At 43.7% G+C, this 9,055-nt stretch overlaps 1 protein-coding gene across 1 annotated transcript in view; it reads left to right on the top strand.

Annotated features, from left to right (window-relative positions):
• The first annotated feature begins 3,149 nt into the window (after positions 1-3,149).
• The window catches only part of tet2 (tet methylcytosine dioxygenase 2), a 38,551-nt gene continuing 32,645 nt past the window's right edge, over positions 3,150-9,055 (top strand). The window contains exon 1 of the mRNA XM_036516460.1: positions 3,150-3,474. The gene's annotated coding sequence lies outside the window, so the exon portion shown is untranslated. The remainder of the gene's footprint in view (positions 3,475-9,055) is intronic.

Below are 9,055 nucleotides of genomic sequence, written 5' to 3'. Positions count from 1 at the left end.
AACAAGATGAACATAAACGTTCATTAAAGGTTCTTAAAATGCATGCGTTTAATAATAAACACAAGCATTATAATAAGTATAATAAAAGAAATGTGTGGCCAGATCATGCCATTTCTACGTAATCTATTAACCTCTGAAACCCGGAGAATTTTTACGATATGCGAGATAATAATGGCATTAGCTTTCTGTTGACTGGATACAGTCCTGTGCTTCATCTTGCCAGCTTACAAATAGTTGTGACTCGAGTCACCAACAAACAAGCAGGGGCATGAAATGCAGAAATAGATCAGATGACCTAGAACCACAAAATGGCTGTGGTAACATTGTGCAATACCAAATCCTTTTACAGAGCATCCCTGAGTATCAGCACAGCAGGTGGGAGGGGTGGAGGCTATCCAGTCTGCTAACTTTGACTAACAAATGTGTTACATTCTCTCTACGCCTACATACATGCTATCACGTGTTTGCCAGTCACTTAAATCAAGTAAAAAAAAAAGAAAAACACTGTGCAAGAATTAAGATTTAAAAAAATCATATAGTGCCATACAGTAGCATCCAGAATGAATGCTCCCCTCTTCCTTGGCCTACATTATTCATCACGGGGCCTCAACCCGAATGAAAATAACCGTGTCAGACAAACAAAAAAAGGACCCAACAGGACACAAGTGACGATTTGAATAACTGCAGGAAAAAAAGCATGACATCATTTCTCTGTGTGAGTGAGCGGGTGCGACGGGGTGATTGTCCCACACCGGGAGCACGCACTCAAAACACACATACCTACTCTCCGGATACCAAAAATGAATGAATGTGCTTCTCCCGCCAATGCCGCTTAGCTTCTCAGGAGAGTAGAGAAAGGACAGACTGGGCACGTATGTGCCACTTTCTCTTCAGTCATTTACGTGTCAGTGGAAGTGCGTGTGCCTGTTGGCCTTTAGATGCAGGCGAGTCCAGCGCAGTGCCTTCCGAATCACTGAGACCAGGATTAACGTTTTGGGACCTTTTTATTTGTCAGTTAACAGTTTACACTGACTGTTCCAATAAAATATTATGGTTTTATTTTGTGGCGTGTTTAAATGTTAATATCATACTTTTTAAATGTGAATACACTGTTCAAACACATACCTGTTTCATCCCAATGAAGTAATGTTGATAGTACTTAGCTAAGCATGCCATTTGGTGTATCAAAATATTTTCTGCATTAAAGTATCTGTCTTTCCATAAACCTTCTGGTTTCTCATAATAACAGCAAAGTATTCATTTCAGATCAGCCAATAATTAAGGCTAAACGGTAGCTTGTCCTGAAAAAGAACAAAACAAGAAATCAAATTATATCCCAACATAGTACTGTATGTTTGCAATAATTTAAGTGTGAAAAGACATACTCATGAGCACTCATTTGTACCCATTTGCTTGGAGGTGGTGTAGTTGGAAGCAATGTGTTCACCTCATGGAAGCCTGTGTGTGTGGGTAGGTGGGTGGTTGGGGGTTATTCGATGAGATCATTCTAAAGTGACAATGCATTTTTCAAAAGGAAAATAAAAAACGCAGTGCTCCATTGCAAGCCCGGTCCCTGCACCCAGGCAGCTGAAACCATCGCAGAACGGTGTGCTCACCGCAACTGGAAATGCTGAAAGGAAGCTGGGCTTTCTGAGCAGAAGTGGTTATTCTGCCTCCCCTTCCCCCACACACTGTGAAAACACACACACACACACACACACACACACACACACACACACACACAAATCTCCTTTTCTGCTTCAAGCCTCCAACTATTGAGTCAACAAATGTCACCACTGCCGCGGGCTGAGGCCAACGGGAAAGAGGAGGGGTCTCCTTTAAGACTGGACTGATGCCAGAGGGAGATTACTTTCAGACAAGAACCACCTGTTAAATCAGCACAGGACAGAGAGGAGAATTAAACCCTGTGAGACACAGACAGTCCTGCTATGTTCTCATTGCACAGTTTCTAAAAAAAAAAAAACTTTATTTCTCTACATTTAGATGAGAAATAACATGATGATATTTTCTTCCACTCACTTCCACTTGTTGAAGCTTGCTGTAATTGGTAATAAATATATAACAACAATAATATTAATTATTATGTCAGTAGTATTAAAAAAATATACCATGTTAATTGCTTTGATAGCGTATGTAACTTGCAAGTAAATTGCAGGTGACAAGGAAGAAAGCCTCTCCTTTAACTTTTGGATCAAACGTAAACATTAATGTATTGACATTCTGACACTTATATCTAGTGACAGTGGTATGGAGAGGATCAGCTCAACATGATGAATGAACTGGAAATGCTACAAAATGACCTACTGGAATCTGCAGCTGAATTGCTTGTCAAATGTTATTGCAGGCGTAATATAACTTTGAACAAAAGTCTGATGACAGACAAAGACCTTTCTTCATCACTTTCATACAGCACAGTCCTGAATTTGTCTTTTAAACACCCTCCTAACCCCCCCCCCCCCAAAAAAAAAAACCACCCACCCCGCCACTAGCCCACGTGTCCAATGTAAACAGGAGGTGGGCTTTGGCAGGCTCGGAGAGAGAGAAATATGCTGGCTCTAGCAGGGGTTTCAAAGGTTCCAGTGTGGTTCTATTCCTGCTCTGAGAGTGAGCCGCCAGCCAACACACGCCAAAATAGGAAATGGCTGTTGGAACGAAGGCAGGGCTGGGCGCTGGGTCTGGGAGGCCTGCAGCAAAGCCCTGCAGGGGGGAACTTCTGTGACCTGGCGGGGGGGAGGAAGAGAGAGAGAGAGAGCGAGAGAGAGAGAAGCCGACTGCCGAACGAGGAAGTGGAGAGGAGCGGGTAGCGGGAGGAGGAGGGGGGAAAAGCCCCAGAGAAACCCAGACCGTTACACACTCTCCTCCTGAGTCATTCTTCTTCCTGTCTGCCGGGGGGCGGGAGGCTGCGGGGGCTGACGAGCCAGCTGGGGGCAGCAGTGCGAAGCCTGAGGTAAACAGGCGTGGGAGCCGGGTCCGGTGCAATCCAGTCCGGTGCTTCACGGCAGCCACCGTACTGTTCACTATTGTGTGCGGCTGCCAAAAAAAAAAAAAAAAAAAGAAAAAAAAGAAAAAAAAGAGGGGGGGGGGGGGGGATTGGTGGTGGTGTTTGAGAGAAAGAAACCCTGACCCTTTGTGCGGGAAGGACTCAGCAGGAAAGTGATTTTGCGATTACTTCAGCTCGCAGGAAAGGCAGCCTCTCCTGACAACACAGGCAGGGCAGTGCGTGCCGCGGCTTCCGTGAGCCCTGCACGCCGACCGGAGGAGCCAACAGCGACACCAGGCTTCTCCTTCTGGTGACGAGAGCCAACGTCACGCTGACCCATGAATATTGATGTGGAGGATAGTCTGTTTCATAGAAGAACAGAAGGAAGCAAGATGGCTGCCCTTTAGGATTTGTTAAAGAGGAGACCTAGACGGTTTGCTGGAATTCTGCAAAGTGGAGGGACGTAAAAAGAGGTGAGAGTTTCTCCGGTACCTTCTTCTCACTGCTCCCTTTCCCCTGTCCCTCCTTTTTCTTTGAACGTGTTTCGAGGCTCAGGCTTGACAGGGCAATGTGTCCAGTAAAAAGCGAGAGCTACTATAATAAGGAGGAGGTATTAGATGAAGCTTCTCCAACATGGCTGACATTTTTCTTTTCTTGTTTTGTACTTTAAAAATAAAGCTAGGTCAGTGGGTTTTTTTATCTCTTCCTCCTGTTCTTTGGACATTCTTTTTCAGCTCTTTTAGAAAATGGTGACCTTTGGACGGTTGTACAACACTTTTCTTAAGGCTTTATCAACAAATGCAGCTGCTGCTGATGAAGCACAGTAGTTTCCAGCTGAATATTTATTTTCTCTCCGAGCGTCTCTTGTTGTCTTGATTGGGTCATTTGCTTTAATGCTTGATGAAAGGGTAGCTGTTCTGCAAAGAAAATGTTTTCATTTCCATCCCATTTCTGACTGATTTTTTTAATTTCCAATTTTTGAATTTTTTGATTTGACTTTCTTTTATTTCCATAAAGCCCCTTCACACTGACTTTTTAAAGATGTAGTTATCAGCACGTTGTTAATTTCTGGTGAACAAGCCTAAGGATGGAGTAGGTGAAATGAAAACTGCAATGATCAGCCCTGTAGAAAGGGTTTGAAGCCTAGGAGGAGCTGTGAGGAAGGAGGGGGGGACAGGGTCTCTTCTGGCTTTGTGAATCCTCTGAATCAGCTTTCATTGCATTCAACAGTGAATGACAAGCAGACACAAAGGCGAGTTCAGCCGAAGCAGAGAGGGAGAGAGGGAGAAAGAAATGTGGTGGTAGAGGACTAGAAGGTCAGGAGCTTTAAAGGAAATGAAACCCAATCCTGCAGCACCATTAACATGTGGACAGGAGAGGGGAACCGTGAGAGAGCGTCTCTCAAACACGAGAAAACATTCTCCCCACCTTGCTCAACATTTCTCCCGGATGCTTATTTAGTTCAATAAAGCCTTAAGCCAAATCATGAGGGCATCAAAACCATTTTCCAAAGTAGCCATGTGCATGAAAAAACGCCTTGTGGAAAAAAAAAATAGAGAAAAATACAGAGGAGAGCAAGATGTTCTCAGGCCACGCTTTATTTTTATTTTCACGGCCGCTAGATGTGTTGTGCAGGAAGTTCCCATTTGGTTTTCTGTTGTGATGATCATGGGATCTGAGAAATATTTCCGTCCCCATGGTAATATACAGTTGAGAAAAAAAAAGAGCCACAGCTGGGAGTGAGGAGAGGCGGCAGTATATCATGAATGAGCAGCTCTCAGGAAAATCGTTTAAAAAGGGGGTGCTGAGCGGTGGTTTTGTGCACAGTAGTTCCCATTTGCCCCGTTTCTGGTCTTTCAGCTGAGACAGACTGCTGTTGAGCAGTGAATCTTCTGCACAAGTTACAGAGGTATTACTGTTGTCATTTTTTGCTGTTGTTGTTGTTGTTGTTTCAAATGCATTGGAATTTTTATGTGAGTAAATGCCAATTGTAATTAATATAGAGACCTAAGAGCTGATGAACACCATAAAATGATGATGTAGGATGTATCTGGTAAAAAATATATAGGGACAGCCCACAGGGAATGGCATCTGTTTTTGTATATTTAGGAGGCATAGATAAGAAAACAAACTTAAGAGTACATTAGTAATTATGTTGACTGATTATCTAACACCAGCCAAGGATATTGGCTACCGCAAATTGTATTTATTGCCCGTGACACCTCTCCTCTCTTGAACAAATGAATTGCAAATGAACTCTGTTTTTTTTTTTTTTTATCCTGCTGGATTTGCTAACAGACACATTAGGATTAGCATTATAATTACCAATGAGTGTATGTCAGATAAAGCCTTTGGTTATTTGTGTATTAGGCTTGTGTATTCTGGCCTCTGCACTTTCATTGATAGGCCACAATGGAAAGAGTTTGTGTGAAATGCAAAAGAAGACATGCTTGTGTGGGGGGAGATACAACAAGTGGGCTCTAATGGGGTGTTGTAAATAAACACAGCAGAGAGGGAGGTGGTGAAAATGTAAATTTAGGAGCACTGGAGGAATTTAGCCACTTGGGTCCCATCATTCCCTCCTTCCCTTGGGTCCCTCATTCCCTGTGGCAGCCTACGTAGAGAACCGAAAAAAAAAGAAAGTCTTTCCTTGCTGTGACAATTCCAGTTTTCAACACTTTGAAAGTTTTGATCATGGGTACAACAGCATATCTGTTCGATGCCACAGATAAAAAGTGAGGACAAACCTGTGCTTGAACGCAACTGTCTGGATAGCTGATACATTCATAGACAACCATGTTTGTAAACCAGAGAATCTGCCATTTTCTTTCAAGCACAAGCTATTCATGTCCCGGCTGACACCTTTAAACAGCCCAGTAAAGACCGCATGCTGTCTGGGGTGCCAAAAAAAAAAAAATGACTGATAACCAGTGCAAGCCTCAGGTTGACATTTAAACGGAAAAATGAGGATTTCGTGAGGCGAAAATAAGCGCAGGTTGCAGCTCTTGCTAGTTGTCAGTATTGTGTTGCGTTGAGCCAGTGACGTGGTATTGTTTTGATACAGCAGGCATGGCCATTGACTGCAGTGTCAACATTATAGTATCCAGGCAGGGCGGGCTGCCTACGCCTTAGCGAGTGAAAGCTAGGAACCGCTCGTGGGTAGGACCTAAACGTTTGCCAGTTGTGCTTAATGCTGCTACAGTGATCCTTTTGGGATCCAACAAGAAATAATGGGTCGTGTATCTCCTGTAAAAAAAACTCCTCATTTTTATTTTTATTCATCTGGATTAGACTTTTCACTGAAACAACCGATTCAGAGCCAACAACTGCATTTAAGGCTTTGTCTTTGACAAGGATGATATACAACAAAGAACTGTTCTAATCTAATTGTTATCCTGGAAAAAAAAAAGACAAATTTATGCCACTGTTGGCATGAACAAGTAGTAAAACACGTAATAATTCTTTTGTGAAAAGGTAAAATAGTTAAACAAAGGTGGGTTTAAACAATGATTTACACACCTGTTAATTTTTTATGTGGGGGAAGGGGAAGGTCCATGGGTGTTTTCTTACAAATCTTAATCATGTTATTCCTGTATGGCTGTAAATCTAGATCTTCGTTTCCAAGGCCGTCAGTGTCCATGAATATTTTGTGGAGGCTTGCAGGCTGCTATATAGCAGGGAAAATTTTATTAGCAAGTGACAAAAATATAGGTTAAATTTAACATGAGTTTTACATTTTAATTAATTACAGATTAATTTGCCTTTTGGACAGTTAATTTTTTAACAGGAAGAGCTTAAGACTTTGTGCTGTTACCACAACAGGACTGAGCTGATATACCCCCATAAGCTGGCAACGCAAAGGACATGTAAATAGCAGGGACAAAATGGTGTTATGCACAGGCTCAACACTAAATTGGTTAATAAATCAATACAACATACTTCGCCCTACATAGGAAATCTATCCATTTGAACATGCACATGCGAAAATTTTTTACACACAATTTATGCATGATTTGACGGCGGCTATCACGTGTGTTGATTCTGATCTTGTTGTGTCAGTGCCAAAGGAATGCATCACATCTTCACTGTGTGCAAAACAAAATGGAGCTGAAGGTACAGATGAATCAGCTGAGCAGGCAGGCTCCCCTCCCCCTCCTTTACTTATTCCAGTAAGCTGTGGTCCATAATCCATAATGGTCCTTTTATTTCAATAGAAAACACAACGTGAATATGGGTAAGAATGCTCAGTGTTACCACAGTGTTCCAGATTCCAGAGCAATATGGGTAAGAATGCTCAGTGTTACCACAGTGTTTCAGAGCTATACTATCTCTCGCACACAGACCGGTCTATCCGCCGGCACCATCAGCTCAGGGATCATGTTTCCAACCAGGGGCTATGGTGGAGATGATGTGGTAGAGCCAGTTTGAAAACTGACATATGTGGCCAAACAAAGGTCAGAGCTCGAGAAGGATCTTAGAAGACAGAAAGGGCAACTGCACTGCCTAGTAACCAGTCAGCACAAGAAGATCGTGTTTCTCCAGCAAGTCAGAAAGAGAGGTTGTATTGACCATGTTTACAGTTATTGATTTCAACCCCCTAACTGCCATAAATAAGCCTTTTTTCTCAAGAGGTAATAGACATTTGCACCTGGTCTTACTGATGTATTTCAGAAATAATAGCACAATGCAACTTGAGGTTCTTTCAGTATACTCTTATGTGATATTCTGACATTTTAATTCTGACAAACACTAGTTATACTGATATGTGAACAGTTTTGTTTGAACTGCGCTGTGTGTGAGTATAACTTTCATTCTAAAACCTCTAAATTGTATCACTTCCAGACACTGTAATCAAATGTGTCTGTATATTTAATGATTTTGGTCTTTTTAAAAAAGTGTCTGAATAAGAATATCTTAGTCACCTTATCTATTTCTAACAAACATTTAAAGAACACTTTTCAAAAGATTAAGGCTTTAAAAACTGAACAGAATCATTCCCTTATATGGCCCTTGACTAATTTAGAAAAACCACAGCAGTGGTGTGCTTTGCCCTGGTTACTCATACTTTGAATTGCACAACTATTATGTGCCGTTGAGCAACATCACACCTACCTGTGACTGATAATAACGTGAGCTATGCACTGATCAGAGTGAGAGCCGAGGCGAGGGAAACTCGCACCGATAAAAGCGTCACAGGACGCGAAATCCGAAGGCCGCCTGCATGTTTTTTCCCCCACGTTGTCCCCGTGTTAATGAAGACCCCCGAAACGGCGGCTGTGGCGTGTGGGCGGGGAGCGGTCTTGGCCAGGAGCGGGCGAGAGAGCATGTGTATCGATGTCAGGGTTTACCTCTGGGTTGAGCCGGTGAGGGCGGGCGGGCGGGCCAGGAGATCCCCCACGTGGGCCCGGCCACATGGCCGCTGTGTTTACAAACAGCGTCCCGGCATTCCAGAGGGCAGTTACGTAAGGGCCCGGGGAGAGCGTCTCTGGAGCCCGCTCCGCTCTTGATATTTGAATATCGCCGCACCCCTTCGCCCGTGCGCGCGTGCCGAAGCTGGAGGTTTTTTCTCGGCACTGGCCGGAGCCGCAGCGGCTGCAGACGGGAGAAGCAGCGACGCTCGGGGCAGCGGCTCCGAGACCCGCCGCCAGTGGGCGAGAGCCGGGGGAACGTCCAGCCAAACGCGGCACACAGCGCGTGCGGCTCGACCGGGGCAGTCGCCCCTCCACACGGCGTCCTTCTGGGGGTGTTTGGTTCCTTTAATAACAGGGGTGTTTGTTACGAAACACCACCACATGCTCCGTGGCGGGTGCCTTTGTAGACTACAGGTTCAGGACGGAAGCATGACACGTTTCTCAAAATGAGGTAAGAGAGGAAAAAAAAGTGTTCCAGTTTGGTTTTGATGGGTGTAATGAGCTTCTGTTTTATTTTTTTTTTGAATGGTGCGAAATAAGGGGAAAAAAAAACACGACAAGCATGACACAGTAATCTCAGGCTACTTTGATTTGTCCCACGTGAACCTATGTTCCCTCAAAGAAACTGTTTTGTACATTTCCG

This window comes from Megalops cyprinoides, chromosome 22, assembly GCF_013368585.1.
Source record: "Megalops cyprinoides isolate fMegCyp1 chromosome 22, fMegCyp1.pri, whole genome shotgun sequence".
NCBI lineage: Eukaryota > Metazoa > Chordata > Actinopteri > Elopiformes > Megalopidae > Megalops > Megalops cyprinoides.
This window is presented reverse-complemented; position numbering and strand designations above follow the sequence as displayed.